We start from the raw sequence: 16,056 nt of genomic DNA on the forward strand, positions 1-16,056 counted from the left end.
ACAGCGGGTGCTCCTTTTTGCCCCGTTTGAAACGGGTCAAGGATGGCGCCCTCCCTGGTCCTTTCAGCACGTGAGCCAAAAAAAGGGTCTCAAAGACCAACCGCGCCACCGGTGCGCCTAAGGCGGGGTAGTCGTGAGTAGATAGTAGGGTTTTTTGGGCGCGGCCTATTTTGTTATGACGTATGCCCTAAGCTTATTAATATTCCTACGTCATAATTGGGGGGCGTGATTTTAGGTAGATTTATTTCCTTAATTATTCCTACGTCATATCCGTCAGAAAGTGTACACCCATAAAACCCTGAACAACAAGGCCTCCCATAACCGGTTGTTCTTGTTGTTCTTGTTGGTCAACTGTAGAGTGTGAATGGGTCGGCTCTTCCTGTAGTGGTTGGGGGTCTTTTTTAAATATACATGTAATGGTCCCAGGTCTTAACAATGCCTGTTTTCAATAGTGTGTTTATCATATTCACACGGTCTCTGTCTCTGTCTGTCTCTCTCTCTGTCTCTCTCGCCCCAAGCATTTTATAAGATCAACAAGTTCTGTGGTCTGTAATGGCCCCAGGTCTTAACAAGGCCTGTTTTGAATAGTGCGTTTATCATATTCACACTGTCTATGTCTCTGTCTGTCTCTCTCTCTCTCTCTCTCTCGCCCAAGCATTTTATAAGATCAACAAGTTCTGTTGTCTGTAATGGTCCCAGGTCTTAACAAATGCCATTTTGAATAGTGCGTTTATCATATTCACACTGTCTCTGTATCTGTCTGTCTCTCTCTCTCTCTCTGTCTCTCTCGCCCAAGCATTTTATAAGATCAACAAGTTCTGTTGTCTGTAATGGTCCCAGGTCTTAACAAGGCCTGTTTTGAATAGTGCGTTTATCATATTCACACTGTCTCTGTCTCTGTCTGTCTCTCTCTCTCTCTGTCTCTCTCGCCCAAGCATTTTATAAGATCAACAAGTTCTGTTGTCTGTAATGGTCACAGGTCCTAACAATGCCTGTTTTGCATAGGGTACTTATGTTAACCCCAAGGTATATGGCTCTGTCTCTCCCCTCAAATTTAATTAAACATAAAATTAAAAAAAGAGGGTGTGTGTGTGTGGGGGTGTTTGTGTGTATAGGTTAATTGTTTTTGTAAAAAAAAAATAAAAAAAAAAAAAAAAAAAAAGCTGTGGTTATATTTTATCTCACACATAATGTGTTCATTCGTTTTACTTAAATACATTCTAGGGTCTTAAAGCTCATAAGAGTTAGACTTAAGATAAAGATATGTTTTTAAGGTATTTTAGCAGTCTCAATCCCTGATGATAAGGAATCATTTAAAAAATAAAAACAACTGATCACTCAATGCTAAATAGATCACAACACTCAAGGCTAAATCACTCACACCATGGGGGGCGGGGGTGGGCTCAGACAAACGTAGGTATGGCGTGTGTTATCAAAACATTCAGAATACTTTTAAACTATATAATTTATAAGCTTTGTAAAATAAACCCAAATATCTCTTTTGCGGGGATAAACGCTGTTCTGAGTAGTTTGTGACTTGTTTAATACCAAACAAAGCATCGCTATTAAAAAAAAAAAAAAAAAAAAAAAGCGCTACTTATTTTAGATCTTTATAGTTATTTTCTTGGCTCAGGTTGTTTTTTAGCGCGTATAAAGGCCTGAAATATTCTTAGTGTTTATTGACTATAGGTCTTGATGCTTAAAAATGTTTTTTGAGAGACCAAAAGGTTCTAATAAAAGTTTAGAGTAGAGAGGAGAGAGATCGTCGCCATCTTGGTTTCTATTTGAAATTTGATGCAGGGTCATTTTATTGGTTGTTTTTGATATGTTAATTGGTAACAGGATGGCACAAAGGCCAGCCCAGAACAATGCCTTACAAGCAGATCCGGCATCTGGCCATCAGTATAAGTATGAAGGTCTGGTCTTCAGCTCGACAGACTCGTACTGACCTTTCGATTTAAGCCTAAAGATCAACAATGTCCGGAAACAACATCAGCGACTTCGATTTAAACGAGTTTTTAGGTAAGTCTTCAGATTATTTTCATTGACTCAGAGCGTGTTGTGGGCATGTATTGTAAATAAGGTTATAACATCTGTTTTAAGTTCTGTAAAATTATTTTTCAGCCAGTCAACAGGAGTTAATTCCCAACGCTGAGGATATCATCTGGAACAACGACGGTAAGATTTTTGTGTTTGCGCTCATGGGTTCTTATGTATGGGTGTGTGTGTGGTTTTGAAGCGGCTCATTAGAGTTATGAAAACGTTTTAATATATATTAATGCCGGTCTCTTTAATTACACAGAAACTATCGAAAGGCCTGTGATTAATGTCTCCGAGGATCAACCAAGAGAAGTGGTTGTCCCTAGACAGGCTGTCTGCCGACCGGGTAAGAACTAAACCCCTGTTTGTTTGTATAACGTTTCTGTAAGATGTTTGAGGCCCGTTTTGTTAATTTTAAAAAATTATCCTTTCTAACAGTATTAAGAAACGTGGTTCGAGACAACGAAAGGCCTTCCACATCGAGGTCTTGTTTCGTTTTACCTTCGAGAACCGTAACCTTTCAAGAATCTGAAAGGCCGTCAGCCCCTGTATCTGATAGCGGTGAGTATATATCTGCCGCTTGTAAGAGGTTAAAGCTTTTTATAAAGCGGGGTGGTTAAAGGTTAAACATGTCTCTTACCTCCACAGAAGTGCAAAAAGCTAAACCAGCTGAAAAACATAAGAAACGATTATTCTTTGGAGGTAAGTAAGATCTTTCAAACTTTAATGTTTTTAAAAGGGCTTTGTTTGCCCGTTGAGGGCTAATATTTAAGCGATGGGTGCCCATTTCCTGTAGGGCGGGGGGTTCTGGGAAAGATCTTTAGAAGTCCGGACAGGTCTAGGCTTGTTTCTGGGGCATGTGTTTAGAAATGACCGATTGTCCTACCGTCTGGTTAGGAAGTAAAGCTGTCCGAAAGGTTTTAGTAAGTTGTTTGGCTTATCTTCCGCAATTATACTTCTGTTTTAAAGTGGCTGTAGGAAAAGGCTTGAAGGTGTTCATTGTATTTAATATTTAAACAGATCGTGAAAACGTTTGTGAAACAGGAAGTCCCGGGATCAGGAAGCGTTTACACTTGGAAGGTTCGTTTAAAAATGAAATGTGGTGTGTGTGTGTATAAAAAGTTTTATTAACAATATTACAGTTTTTAAAGAAACATTTAAGAAACCGTTTATTTACAGAGGCTTCTCTGTTTTACATTTATTATCAAGTCCTAATAAATATATTGTCTGTAAATAATAAGGCGTTGTAGTGAATGTCTAAGCCTATTTTCAAAGGTCTAAAAAAGCTAAAGGTTTTGAAGGTCCTGGATATGTTGTTTTAAGTTTGATTTCTGTCGCCGTTTAAAGATGTAAATGTAATGTATATTTTTATTCTTCCCAAGACTCTTGGGATAGTCATTCTGTGGATGAGCTATTGAGGACAATTACCCCGTCTAAGTGGGATCAAACATCTTCCCCGGAGAGATCACCGAGAGGATCCCCCACGGTGGTCTTGGAGACCCCCCAACATCTACTCAGGCCACAGACTTCTGGGGGTAATTCAACAACCCAGATTCAGCCCGACGCATTGTCGGTCGGAACAAATACAGGCAACCAACAACCTCAGGGGTCGCCGTCAGTCAGGGTTGACACACCACCCAACGACGGACCGGTTTCAACATCGTCCCCCCATCCCCGTTTCTTGGCTACAGAAACGCTGAACAGTACACCGCGATTGGCCAGGGTGTCACCGCAAAGGCCTTCTTGGTCTCCGTCCGTGAGTATACGCTCGCTCCCTGCCTCCTTCGAGCGAGATTTACCGGAGCGACCATCCTTTGAAGCTGTGCCAGGACACCATCCCCCGGAGCTACTTCCTGATGGTCGGCATGAGTTGCTACGTACTTTGTTACTAAATCAAAGACTTGTGTTAGTGGGGCAAAACCTTGTGATAGAGAGCCAAAACACCCTTATTAATACCCTTACTAACGAATTGTACCGTATTTAATGTTTTAATAGATACAAAACGCCTTACTATTGTGGGTTGTTGGAAAAATAAGAAATAAATAAAAAAATGTCCGGACTTGGTAAAAGAACTCACAAACTAAAGGATTATGATCAAGTTAGGGCCCCAAAAAGACCTTCCCGAGAGAACATCCCCGGCCCTGTTGTGAACTCCTCTGATGTCCCAATGAACCAGGAACTATTACAAATGATAAATGATTTAAATAACCCCCAATCACCCCCGATAGAATGTGAATTAACAGACTTACCGGTGAACCCCGACCTGTTACAGATGGTCAATGATCTAAATAACCACCTCCCAACGGTAGCGCTTATAGAGGTTCAACCCCTAGTTCACCCCGATTTGTTTGAAATGGTGGAGGCTTTGGAGACGCTACCCCGACCAAATTCTGCCCCTATTATAAATGATTTGAGACAATTAGAACACAGTACGGCGGCAGAAGCAGCCGTCACTATAGAGGAGGGTCTTGACATTAACCGGTTGGATATCTTTGAAGGACTTTTACAGGCTTTAAATGAGCCTCCTCAAAAAGGGGGTTTTGTAGATGTCAGCAGTGGGGGTGTTCGGAATGTGGAGGGTTCTGAGACTGATAAGGTTGTGGAGGACATGCTCTGTGAGAATGTAGGGGTTGAAGGCTTTGTTCAAAATGATGATGTGGCCAAGAGTACCAGTGCTCCCGTGATTATAGATAGACCGGCCTATAACAATTTTGAAATGATTCAGCGTTTTAATTTTGCAGAACTTTTAAATTGTGACAATTATGCAGAAATATTTGTTAACATACACGAGGCCTTGCAAAACATGCTTGAACAGGTTGCTGAAAGGGTCAGACCTCGAGATGTTGTACAGTTAGAACTCAGAGGGGATGATTTGTTTAGCAACCTATCTGTAATGCTGAGTGGAGATAATTTAGATGTTGATGAATTTCTGGCTAAAATCGAAGCGTTATTGCAAAGTAACGCATCCATCTTAGCTGATGAAAGTCTATCTCTGGTAATGAATGTGGTTCGTAACCCTGAGGGTGGGGCACTTAGAAGACTGTCGAAATGCTTGAAGAACGACATAATTAGGAACAAGCTCAGGCAATTAGTGGTGAGTTCCAATGGGGACAATAAGCTCTGTTTTGCTTACAGTATAATAAAACTACTCACCCCCGACATGCCTGAACCCCAAGCTATGCAAGAGGCTTTAATGCTTCATCAGAGGGCCGGCTTAAACTCTCAACAGATGGTTGCCTTTTCAGACATTACCATGTTTGAGGAGTTGTTGTCTTTAAAAATTGTTGTGTGGTACCGTTGTGAGGTAAAGGAAGTATTTGTGAAATTTCAGACACATCCTGAAACCCATACACAGACACTGTTTCTCTTCCTTAGTGATAGTCATTACTTTGGAATAAAGAGTTTGACGGCTTTTTTGGGTTGTTCGTATGTTTGTCATTGGTGTTATAAGGCCTTCAATGATAAGCTTAAGCACCGCTGTGACGGTTACTGTAACGTCTGTTTCAATCCGCAATGTCGTAAGGGTTTGGCCCCTACCATCCGATGTAAAGATTGCTTAAGGATTTGTCTCTCCGCGTTCTGTTTTTCCGAACATAAGGTACAGAGGGCCGCTGCTGAGGGGGTTAAAAAACGGAGTTATTGTGATCAAACTAAATATTGCCTGCAGTGTTGCCTCCAGTACCGTTTTCATGAGGTTAAACCACACAAATGTCTGGAGCCGAGATGTAGGATCTGTAATGCTGATTTAACCCCGGGGTCTGAACACCAGTGCTTTATTCAGCCGGTTAAAAAGGAGCCGCCGCACAACCGGTATGTCTTTTTTGATTTTGAATGCCGGCTGTATTGACATGTTGGATTGTGAGTGGTCAGCTAGCGGTGAGAGTTGTGTCAGGGATTTCTTTACGCGGTATCGCGGTCCAAAATACCTCAATTACACATTTATTGCCCACAATGCTAAGGGTTATGATTCTTACATTTTGATGAAGTATCTGGTGGAAAATGGGGTGACCCCAAAAATAATAGCTCAGGGTAGCAAGATCATGTGTTTCACCGACGAAGCTTTCAACCAACGTTACATAGACTCGTTAAATTTCCTCCCCATGAAATTGAGCGCTTTGCCTAAAGCTCTGGGTTTTGAGGCTCAGAAGAAAGGTTGGTTCTGCCATTTTTTTAATACTAAGGACACTCAAAATTATCGAGGGTCCTACCCGCCCGCCTCTTATTATGGGGTTGATACTATGATGTCTCATGAGAGGGAGGAATTCTTTAAATGGTACAATACGGTTAAGGGAGGTGTTTTTGATTTCCGAGAAGAGATGGCCGCTTATTGTAAAAATGATGTGGTGATCCTTAAAGAAGCCTGTTTGCGTTTCCGCGCCGAGGTTATCAACACATCGGGTCTCGACCCTTTGCAAAGTGTGACCATAGCGTCTCTCTGCATGAAAATGTATCGATCCAATTTCTTGCAGAAAAACACTATAGCGGTCACCACTTCTGACAACTATCGTGCTAGACAAAAGAACTTTTCGACTGTCTCCATACAGTGGCTGGAATATCTGAGTGCCCGGGATAACATCTTCATCAGACATGCTTTAAATCAAGGGGAAGTCAAAATGGGGCCTTACTACTTAGACGGTTTTAGCGACGTGTCCGGGCGGCGTACCGCTTATGAGTTTGCTGGTTGTATTTACCATGGCTGTCCTCAGTGCTTCGACCCAAACACCTTTAACCCCGTAACACAAAAACTCTGCGGTGATATGTACTATGATTTCCAGGAACGAATTGAAACTTTAAAAAACACCTATGGTTTGAATGTGCTGGTGATTTGGGAACACGCGTGGACGACCCTGAAGCAACAGGATGTGGGGGTACAACGGTTTATGGAAACCTTGGACTTTCCTGAACGTCTAGAGCCCAGGGATGCGTTATTTGGGGATCGTACCAACGCCCTCTGTTTACATTATGAGGTAAAGGAGGGTGAGAGAGTAGATTACTATGATTTCACCAGTCTGTACCCTTATGTCAACAAGACCAAAATGTACCCGGTGGGGCATCCAACCATTGTTTATCGTGACTTTCTCGAAATCGGACAGTACTTTGGTTTGATCAAAGTCACCATGTACCCTCCTTGCGAGCTGTTCTTACCCGTGTTGCCTTACAGGTGTTCGGGAAAATTGATGTTCCCTCTGTGTAGAACGTGTGTGGAAACTGAAAATCAAAATACCTCTTGTCTGCACAGTGATGACGAGAGAGCGCTGACGGGTGTCTGGTGTAGCATTGAGCTTGACAAGGCGGTGGAGAAAGGTTACAGAGTCGGTAAGGTGTATGAGGTTTGGCATTTTTCTGAAAAATCTGATACTCTTTTTGCTGAGTACATTATGACCCATCTGAAAGGGAAACAGGAGGCATCGGGCTATCCCTCATGGTGTGTTGACTCCGCGGCCAAAGAGCGCTACGTTCAGCAATATTTTGAAAAGGAAGGGATCCGTCTAGAGCCGGGGAACATAACTGTAAACCCCGCCAAAAGACAAATGTCCAAACTGATTTTAAACAGTCTGTGGGGTAAGTTTGGGGAAAGAAATAACCGTCTAAACACAACCTTGATTAAAACCCCTGAACAGTTTATAGAATTTATGTTTTCCAAACAACATGCAGTATCACACTTTCAATTCTTAAATGACCACGTGGCACAGGTCCAGTGGAGGGCCCCTAAAGATTTCCCCACCAAACAGGGAAACGTTAATGTTTTCATAGCGGTTTTTACCACGGCTTACGCCTGGCTTGAACTGTACAACTTAATGGATCAGCTGCAGGAACGCACGCTCTATCATGATACTGACTCTGTAATCTTTGTCACCAGGCCAGGGGATTGGGTCCCTCCCCTCGGGGACTACCTTGGGGAGTTAACGAGCGAGCTAGATCCTCAGGACCACATAGTGGAGTTTGTTTCAGGGGGTCCTAAGACTTACGCATACAGAACGGCTGCGGGTAAGACCTGTATGAAAGTTAAGGGTTTCACTCTGAACCATTGTAACAACAAGCTCATTAACATCAAGTCTCTGACGACCCTGGTACAAAGTTTTGTAACCGAGAAAGACGCGCCTCCTCCCGAGATTATTACAGCCGGAAATCAGATCTATCGCAATAAAAAGGGGTACACATTGGAAAATAGATCACTAACAAACGGTTCAGGGTGGTGTACAATAAAAGAGTGTTGAAGACTGATTATACCACTCTGCCTTATGGATATTAGCAGTGGTTTTGATAACCGACTTCAACACCCTTTCTCCTGTATTATAGCCGGTCCCTCCAATTCGGGTAAGAGCTATCTTATAAAGAACATCATAGAAGATGTGGACGCAACCGTGTCCCAAGCTCTTGACAACATAGTGTGGTGTTACTCTTGCTGGCAACCTCTCTACGATGATTTGGCATCAAAAAAAAATAATCTGAAATTTGTGCAAGGTCTCCCCGCCTCGTTGTGTGACGATGACCTGTTCCCGCCCGGACAAACTAATCTAGTGATCCTTGATGACCTGATGGAGCAGGCCGGTGACAACAGTGAAGTGGAAAAAGCTTTCACAAAGTACACTCATCATAGGAATTTAAGTATTATTTATTTAGTTCAAAATCTATTTTTTCAAGGTAAAAAAAGCCGCACTATTAATTTAAATGCCAATTATATAATTCTTTTTAAAAACCCCAGAGATAAACTACAGGTCACCGTCTTGGCTCGTCAAATGTACCCTAACCAGACCAAGTTCTTTTTGGAGGCATTTGAGGATGCCACCAAAAAACCCTACGGGTACTTGATTGTGGACTTAAAAGCACAAACCCCAGAAGACTTTCGCCTCAGAACAGGTTTGTGCCCGCCCGATTGGCCGGCAGTGTATGTGCTAAAGAAAAGGAAATAAATAAGAATGTCTGTTCGGATTAAAAGAAATCTGCCGCTTTTGCAAATGTTATTTGAGGGGAGCCCGCGCCATAGGAAAGCTGTGCTGGCAGGGGCCCCCTCGGATTTGATCGAGACCCTGTGTGAAATAGCTTTTAACATCTTACGCGGTAATATACCCCTAACCCCTTCTCAACATTCTAAACTCAAAAAACAAAAAGCGGTTATCAAGATCATCGCTAATAAGAAGTATTCTATTAAAAGAAAAAGAAAGAAGATTAATCAAACCGGAGGTTTTATAGGACCGCTGTTGAGCATAGCCGTGCCTTTCCTAACCAGTCTTCTAGCTTCCAGAGTGGGTTAATAATGGAATATGCTCAGAAAATGTTTTTGATCCCTCAGGAGCAGCTTGAGAAACTGAGAAAAAATGTTGTCGGGCCAGAGCCCATTAGACAAACGGCCGAAAACAACCTGGACTCTGAAATGAAAGCTATACTGGCCAGGGCCGATTTAAATCAGTATTCCAAAGCCCAGATGTATAGCAACACGTTACAGCGCTACCTCTGTCTGGTTAGACAGGGTGAAAAAGATCAAAACATTTTAACTTTAACCATGGCCTCTCAAGAAAATGGTTCTGGGGCTGATGCGGGGGGTACGGTTGATAAAGATGTTGCGGTGCCCGAACCTGTTGAGAGTTCAGAGGGAGATGTTGTAACGGATGTTTTGAGAAACATGCCGGCCAGAAGCAAAAGACATGCAGAATATATTCTGCACAAAATGGTTCAGAAACCGCGGGTAACGACTTGGAATGAACAGGGTGAATTTGTTTTTAAAGGACAACTGATCAAAGGTTCACACATGTTTGATTTGTTGAAGAGTGTCACTAGCACTAATAAGGTACCCGATAGTCGCCGACCTGTAGGCTGGAATGCTTTCCTACAGGCGATGGCCTGTCTGAACATGCCCCAATCAACAGTCCCTAACCAGGAAACGCGACAAAAAATCCGTCTGTGTAAAGAGGTGGCGACTGATCTGACGCCGATATCTCATTACTCTGACCGTGCTGAGCAACCATCCTCAGGATCTATCCATCGTTGGGAAGCTTATTAATCTCATGTTTTTATTTGTCTCCCCTGTAAATAAGGAACCGACAAACAATTTTTTTTATTTTTTATTTTTATTTTCAAATGTTGTACATTTATTTATAACATAACCCTGCTTTGTATAAGATTTGTGTTGAATAAAAACAAAACTAATGATTCAAAGGCTGTTTTCATTATTTTTTCACTTTAACACGCATGACATCTTTTAAAATCCTCACAAGAACACCCCATCTGTATACATGGCTGGCTAGGGTCGTAAGTAATTGTGTTATAAGGGGGGGTCCACAGTGTCCTGACAAACTCTGCCACTTTTTTTATCATTTTGGCCTAAATCCTCACTGTACAAGGACATAATATCGGGGTATGACCTTCCTTTAGATCTATGATATAAGAAAAACACACAGTGTTGACCACAAGTGAAGGTCTGAAGACTTTGTACTTGACGACCGCTGTAAATTGTTTCTTGACAGTTGTTGAGCAGAAAGTTATTGATCTTCCGAGGGAAAGGTCTGAAATCCGGGGGGTTTCCATAGGAATCAAAAAATTCCCCACGGCGGTCCTCCCTTAGATAAATAGCCAGCCAATGTTCTCCGGGCATATTTTTAGGGTGTGTGTTGATTATGTACATTGCAGGTAAATTCTTGATCTTAAATTTAGGCAGCTGGTCGCAGGCGTAGACTCCTTGAAACACTTTCCGTGAGCCGGCCAGGGCATTCATGATGTGGTTGAGCTCTCTGGTGTTCATTTTAATAATAATCATACAGAACGTTTCTCCTCTGATTCACCTCAATAATGTTGTCAAACACAGCATACACGACCATATTTACAGTGCGTGGTAGAGGCTGCTTGAAACGCATCTCCAAACGCATATTGCCCGTCTTCATCAGTGAAAAATGTTGTCCACACTCTTCGTCAGGGGTCAGGTTGAAACCGTACAGGGTGTAACCGCTGCAGTATTCCCGGCGATCGATCAGCAGAGGTTGATCCTTGAGATGGCGACCCGTAGCCAGTACTAGACTGTAATATTCACGAACCGCGTTGCCGTTTTCAAAGTCAGGTTGAAAAGGTCTGGATGGAACCTGCAAACCATCGACGTACAGTGCTATAAATTCTGCGTTATAATGTTTAAAGTTAAAGGGGTTCTTGTTGTAAACCCCGGTAAATGCATCATTATCCACGAGACCTATAATAACCTGTTTTGGGAGCTGTCCTAGAAACAGATTTTCCTGGTTCATCACCCGTGTCCCGGCGGGGATACTGTGGACTTTCATATAGACTCTTTCGATCGGGTACTTGGCGTTTGCCGTCATTAAAGCCTGCGCATGTCCTAGTTTAACCGCCGGGGAGACGGATACTTTTTTCACAAACAGCGAGGCCGATAATATGGTCAGTTTATATTTTTCAGTATCAGGGGTCATCAGACAAAAAGCACTTTTACTACGGATCATTTTAATTTTAATGTCTACCCCGTTGAGCATGAGTTTTTCTTGGAAAAATATGTCTGCATGGATATGTCCCATTAGCTCAAAGGTCCTCCCTTCTGTTGAAAAGGCCGTTCTTTTTTGCAAACCCTTATTGAGTCCCTCTGGATCCTGGTCGTCCATAGCTTCCGGGGTGTCTTTGAAGAAAAGGCCGGGGCTGAACTGTTTGCTTAGGGTCTCCTCACTATAATTAAGGATACACTCCATCATGGCCCTATAGGGGTAAGTATTGCTGCTTTGACTAATGAGCCGATCTCCCAGGGTCACATCCACCTGTGAAAACATGGTGGCCACCGGGTAATTGATGACCCCAGCGTTGGCCGTCTTCTCGATTGCATCGCCATCCTCATCAGTCACTTTACAGTTCATTAAAATAAATGTGTTATTCAAATCAATATAATCCTCGCCATTGCCAGCTATAAAAAACTCCAGAGGGGCCGTATCTGAAATTGCGGAAAGAGGGGGTATCTCTACATATATGCTCTTATCTATACTCGTTTGAGTGTATGGAACTGTAAACAGATCCAGTTCTGATTTGACGCATTCTTCCGATAGACTGTGGACAAAAGACATTTTTAAAAGATGTATCCTGAGGCTCTATTTGTCTTTCTTTGAGACTTTCTTTTTGCAGGTTTTTTCTTGTGCTGCTTCCTTCTCCGAGTGTTTCCACGATATGTTGGAGAATGAGAGATTCTTCGTTTTTTGTTAGCCACGGATCTTCGTCGCCCTGGTGGACACATACTGTTTCTTCTTTTACCCCCCCTCCTCGCCATTACCATGAGACCCGAACCCTCCTGCTGCTCATGGCTAGCTGCCCGGTTCATAACATTGGTGAACACGTCACTAACAATATTTTTAACCGCTGATTTCAAGTGGGGTCTGGCTATAGCAAAGCCTCTCTTAAGCAGGGGTACGGCCATTCTAAAGAGACCACGAAAGAGTCCTCCTAGACCGGCTCCATACATTGTGGGGGCTCCTACAAAACCGGGCAAGCCGTTCCCGGCTTGCATCTTGTAATAATCCACATAGGCGCTAGGATCTACATAACCCCTCGAGGTAGCCATTTTAATAATGTACACACTGTTTCAGGGGTCGAAAATGTAGTTTGACAATAACTTTACCGAAGCGGAAGGCTACGTTGATATTCTGATCCGATTTTACTTCGATCGTGATGTTGTCAAAGTGGGTCTTTGAGACTGGTACGTAGTGTGGCTTGTCATAAGTAATTGTGACCATGTCATTGCTTTTACCTTTAATAAGTACATTTCTCAAAAGGGGGACATATCTATCCCCGACCCTCTGGTGGGTTATGATATCCGTATACACATAAAGAGTGTAAAAGCCGCCCCTGATGTCAGCCGGGAAGGGTGCCACCACTTCTGAGAACCTGCTCTCTGTGTCAGAATAGAACCCTAATATACGCCCCAGTTGTCCGTTGGTTTGAATGCTAATACAAGGTTTTGACACCTTGTACACTCTGTTTTTAATAGGGTTGTAATATAGCTTGATGTTGGGGGTGCCTTCTGAGAACTGTTTATGCATCTCATCTAATATTGTATCCACATTGTCATAATAACCTCCTTGTATCGTGAATGTCCATTGACTCTTTTTAACATCATCAAAAATGGCGAAGGTGGCATCCTTATCTTGTAAAACAGCCCAAGTGTAAGGATACTGTATTTCCGCCAACCCCACTTCCCACGAACCCCTTAGATCTATAGATTTTCCAAATTGTACCGTGTAACTGGATATTTCATTTTTAGGGTATATATCGAGAGAGGCGTTACTGGGTAGAGTCACGTAGAAGCCTCCTGATTCCATCTTGAGTATCGAAAGTAATGCCCCCACCACACCCGCGGGCATGTTGTTATAAGGCTTGAATATCACAAACCTGTTGTTCCGGGACCCAACTATTGAACTTTTCAGGCCATCCAAGCCATTTCACCAACACATATTTTTTCCGGTTCTGGGTTTTCTCAGCTAATATCTTTTCAACTCTGTATACAATGTCTTTACCCACAATAATTTTTTGTAACTCGGCTTCGTAAAACGTTCCTTCTATAGCCTCCCCGTCATAGTCTTTTAACCGGTACACGGGGGGGTCTCTAGCCACCTGTTCGGTAACTGTAAAATATTCGTCAGAAAATGTTTGTTCATAACCTTTGGCAAAAGTACTCCTTAGCTTTGAAACGCGAACCACATCGCCGATGTTGAACTTATAAGTAGTTTTCCCCTTCTTAATAAATGGGCCGTATAATTTTTTATAGACCTTAAAAGAATTACTTTGATCAACATCTATAGGCTTCATTTTAATACTGGCGTGATACCCTTGGTTGTAAGCATCGATAAAATCCTGAACTTTATCAAAATACTTGAACGTGTTGACCGCTGTAAAATATCTCCACATTTTGGTCTTTATGGTGCGGTTAAACCTCTCCACCACCGATGCCTTAAGCTCATTACCGGTGGTGAAATGATGTATTTTGTGTCTCTTCAGTAGATTCTGAAATTCTCTGTTGAGAAACTCTTTTCCTTTATCAGTCTGCAGTTTTTTAGGACATCGTCCCTGGGACAATATATCCTCAAAGGCCCTTGTCACCGCCCGACCTGTTTTATTATGTAGAATGCGAGCCCAGGCATATTTTGATAACACATCGATACACATCAACATAAATTTGTGACCATTGTTATGTTTTGATAAATTTGACATATCGACTAGATCCATTTGCCATTGTGAGTCTATGTCAGTTGCATATACGCGGTTTCTTTTAAAGTTAATCCTGAGAGGTTTATGTAAGGTATAGGCGTCTTGTTCCCGTAACCATTCTGAAACAACCACATCATTAACCTTCACACCGGCCTCAGCGAGTCCTCTTTGAAAACCCTTCTTACCCGCCAAACCCCCAATCTTGGCTGGGTTGTAGTATAGTTCATGCATTTGGGGAGCTTGCCGAGTCATTCTGCCAAATAAACACACAGACCCACACTATGCGCCAAAGTTTTTATACAAGGTTTTTTATTCAACTTCAGGAGAGCAGATACCCCTTTTTAGACATTTGAGAAAAGTATAACATACACAACAATTTTTTCTACGGTCCAGACAAAAAGAAATCAGATGATTGGTTACTTGATCTATATCAACAAATACCGGTTTCTTTATCTTGTAGGCACACACCTCAGTTACATATGTAAATAAAACAACAATATGACCTATTTTAAAAGTAAACAGAGGGGTATTAAACATGCTCAGTAAAAGGTCATACAGATGTTGATGAAATGGCCTAATATCATTCTTGGCCCCCTTGAGCGCTTCATCCCAGTGTTCGTACCCCCCGGTCTTTGTTACAGCAACCATTAACTTTTCCAGGTTTGAAAGTTGATCCTCATCGATGGTTAAATCTGTAGAGAAAAGGCTCGCGTTGGCTACTTTTCTGTCAAGCACATGGTGTAATAGCGCTCTCAGGTTAGCTGCAGAGTGTTGATGACAGAACCAGTTGCAGCAGCAGTCCAGAACATTCCCCATGTTCAAAGTCCCTTAGTTCAGGTCAGAGTCTGAATCAGTGGCGTAGATGTCGAATTCTTCGTCGCTGCCCCCAGCTTTAACTTCTTTACGGAAGAAATAAGCTTTTAGCTTGCCAGCGGTTTTTCTACTTGGCTCATCCAGGTCATTGAGCAGCTGCCCAAGTTTCTCTATTATAAACGGCTCCTTTTTCAGCTCCAGCAAAATCTCATCTATGATTTTCTGGACTTGTCCCGCAGTGACATGTATGTGGGAGTAAGACAGAGCCTTGATTAGTGCCGGTTTCAGCCACGGTTTGTTCAGTCTTCTGTAAAACACGTTGAAATAGAACAGGAAATAGTAACGGTCTGGTTCAAACAAACAACTGTGTCTCAACTGACTGGGGTGATTCACTTCACACCCCCGACAGACTTCTTTCAGAGCTCGGTCGATGAGAGCACTCAGAATATACACCAGGGTGCTTTTAACCACTCTGCTTACTTGGCCACATACCCCGGGCATAAATCCTGCGTCTTCATCACGCCCCCGAGACAGTCCGATGCTCATTGGGTCGCCTGGTGGTTTGTGGGGTGTTTCTACATCCATTGGACTGACCCCCTCCTGAGATGCACAGACGGTAGACAGTTCGGCAAAATCGAGGCCCTCCATGAGCTCCAGAGGCTGGGGATCCACGAGACTCATTTGGACATCCATCGCCCCGCATGTTGTTTCGTCCTGAGGGACCGGGGTCTGAGGTCTTGGAGGGTAACCGCAGTCAGAGGGTTCCGGAGTGTATACAAAATCTGGGGAATAGAACCAGGGTTGATCCCGGGTTTGAAGAGGCCTGTAGAGCCTGTCGACGTCCGCAGCTTTGGGGTAAGACATTCTCTTTAATTTTAAACCATGAATGAATTGTTGCGCCTTTTATCCTATCTCTTCACTACGTCACGACACACCGCCCTCTTAGAAGAGAGTAGACCCTGAGCCGTCAGACCCCCCTCCAACCCCCCACAGGTCGTCTGTTTTATCATCGTCGTCGTC

Source organism: Amia ocellicauda, chromosome 8, assembly GCF_036373705.1.
Source record: "Amia ocellicauda isolate fAmiCal2 chromosome 8, fAmiCal2.hap1, whole genome shotgun sequence".
In the NCBI taxonomy this organism is placed as follows: domain Eukaryota; kingdom Metazoa; phylum Chordata; class Actinopteri; order Amiiformes; family Amiidae; genus Amia; species Amia ocellicauda.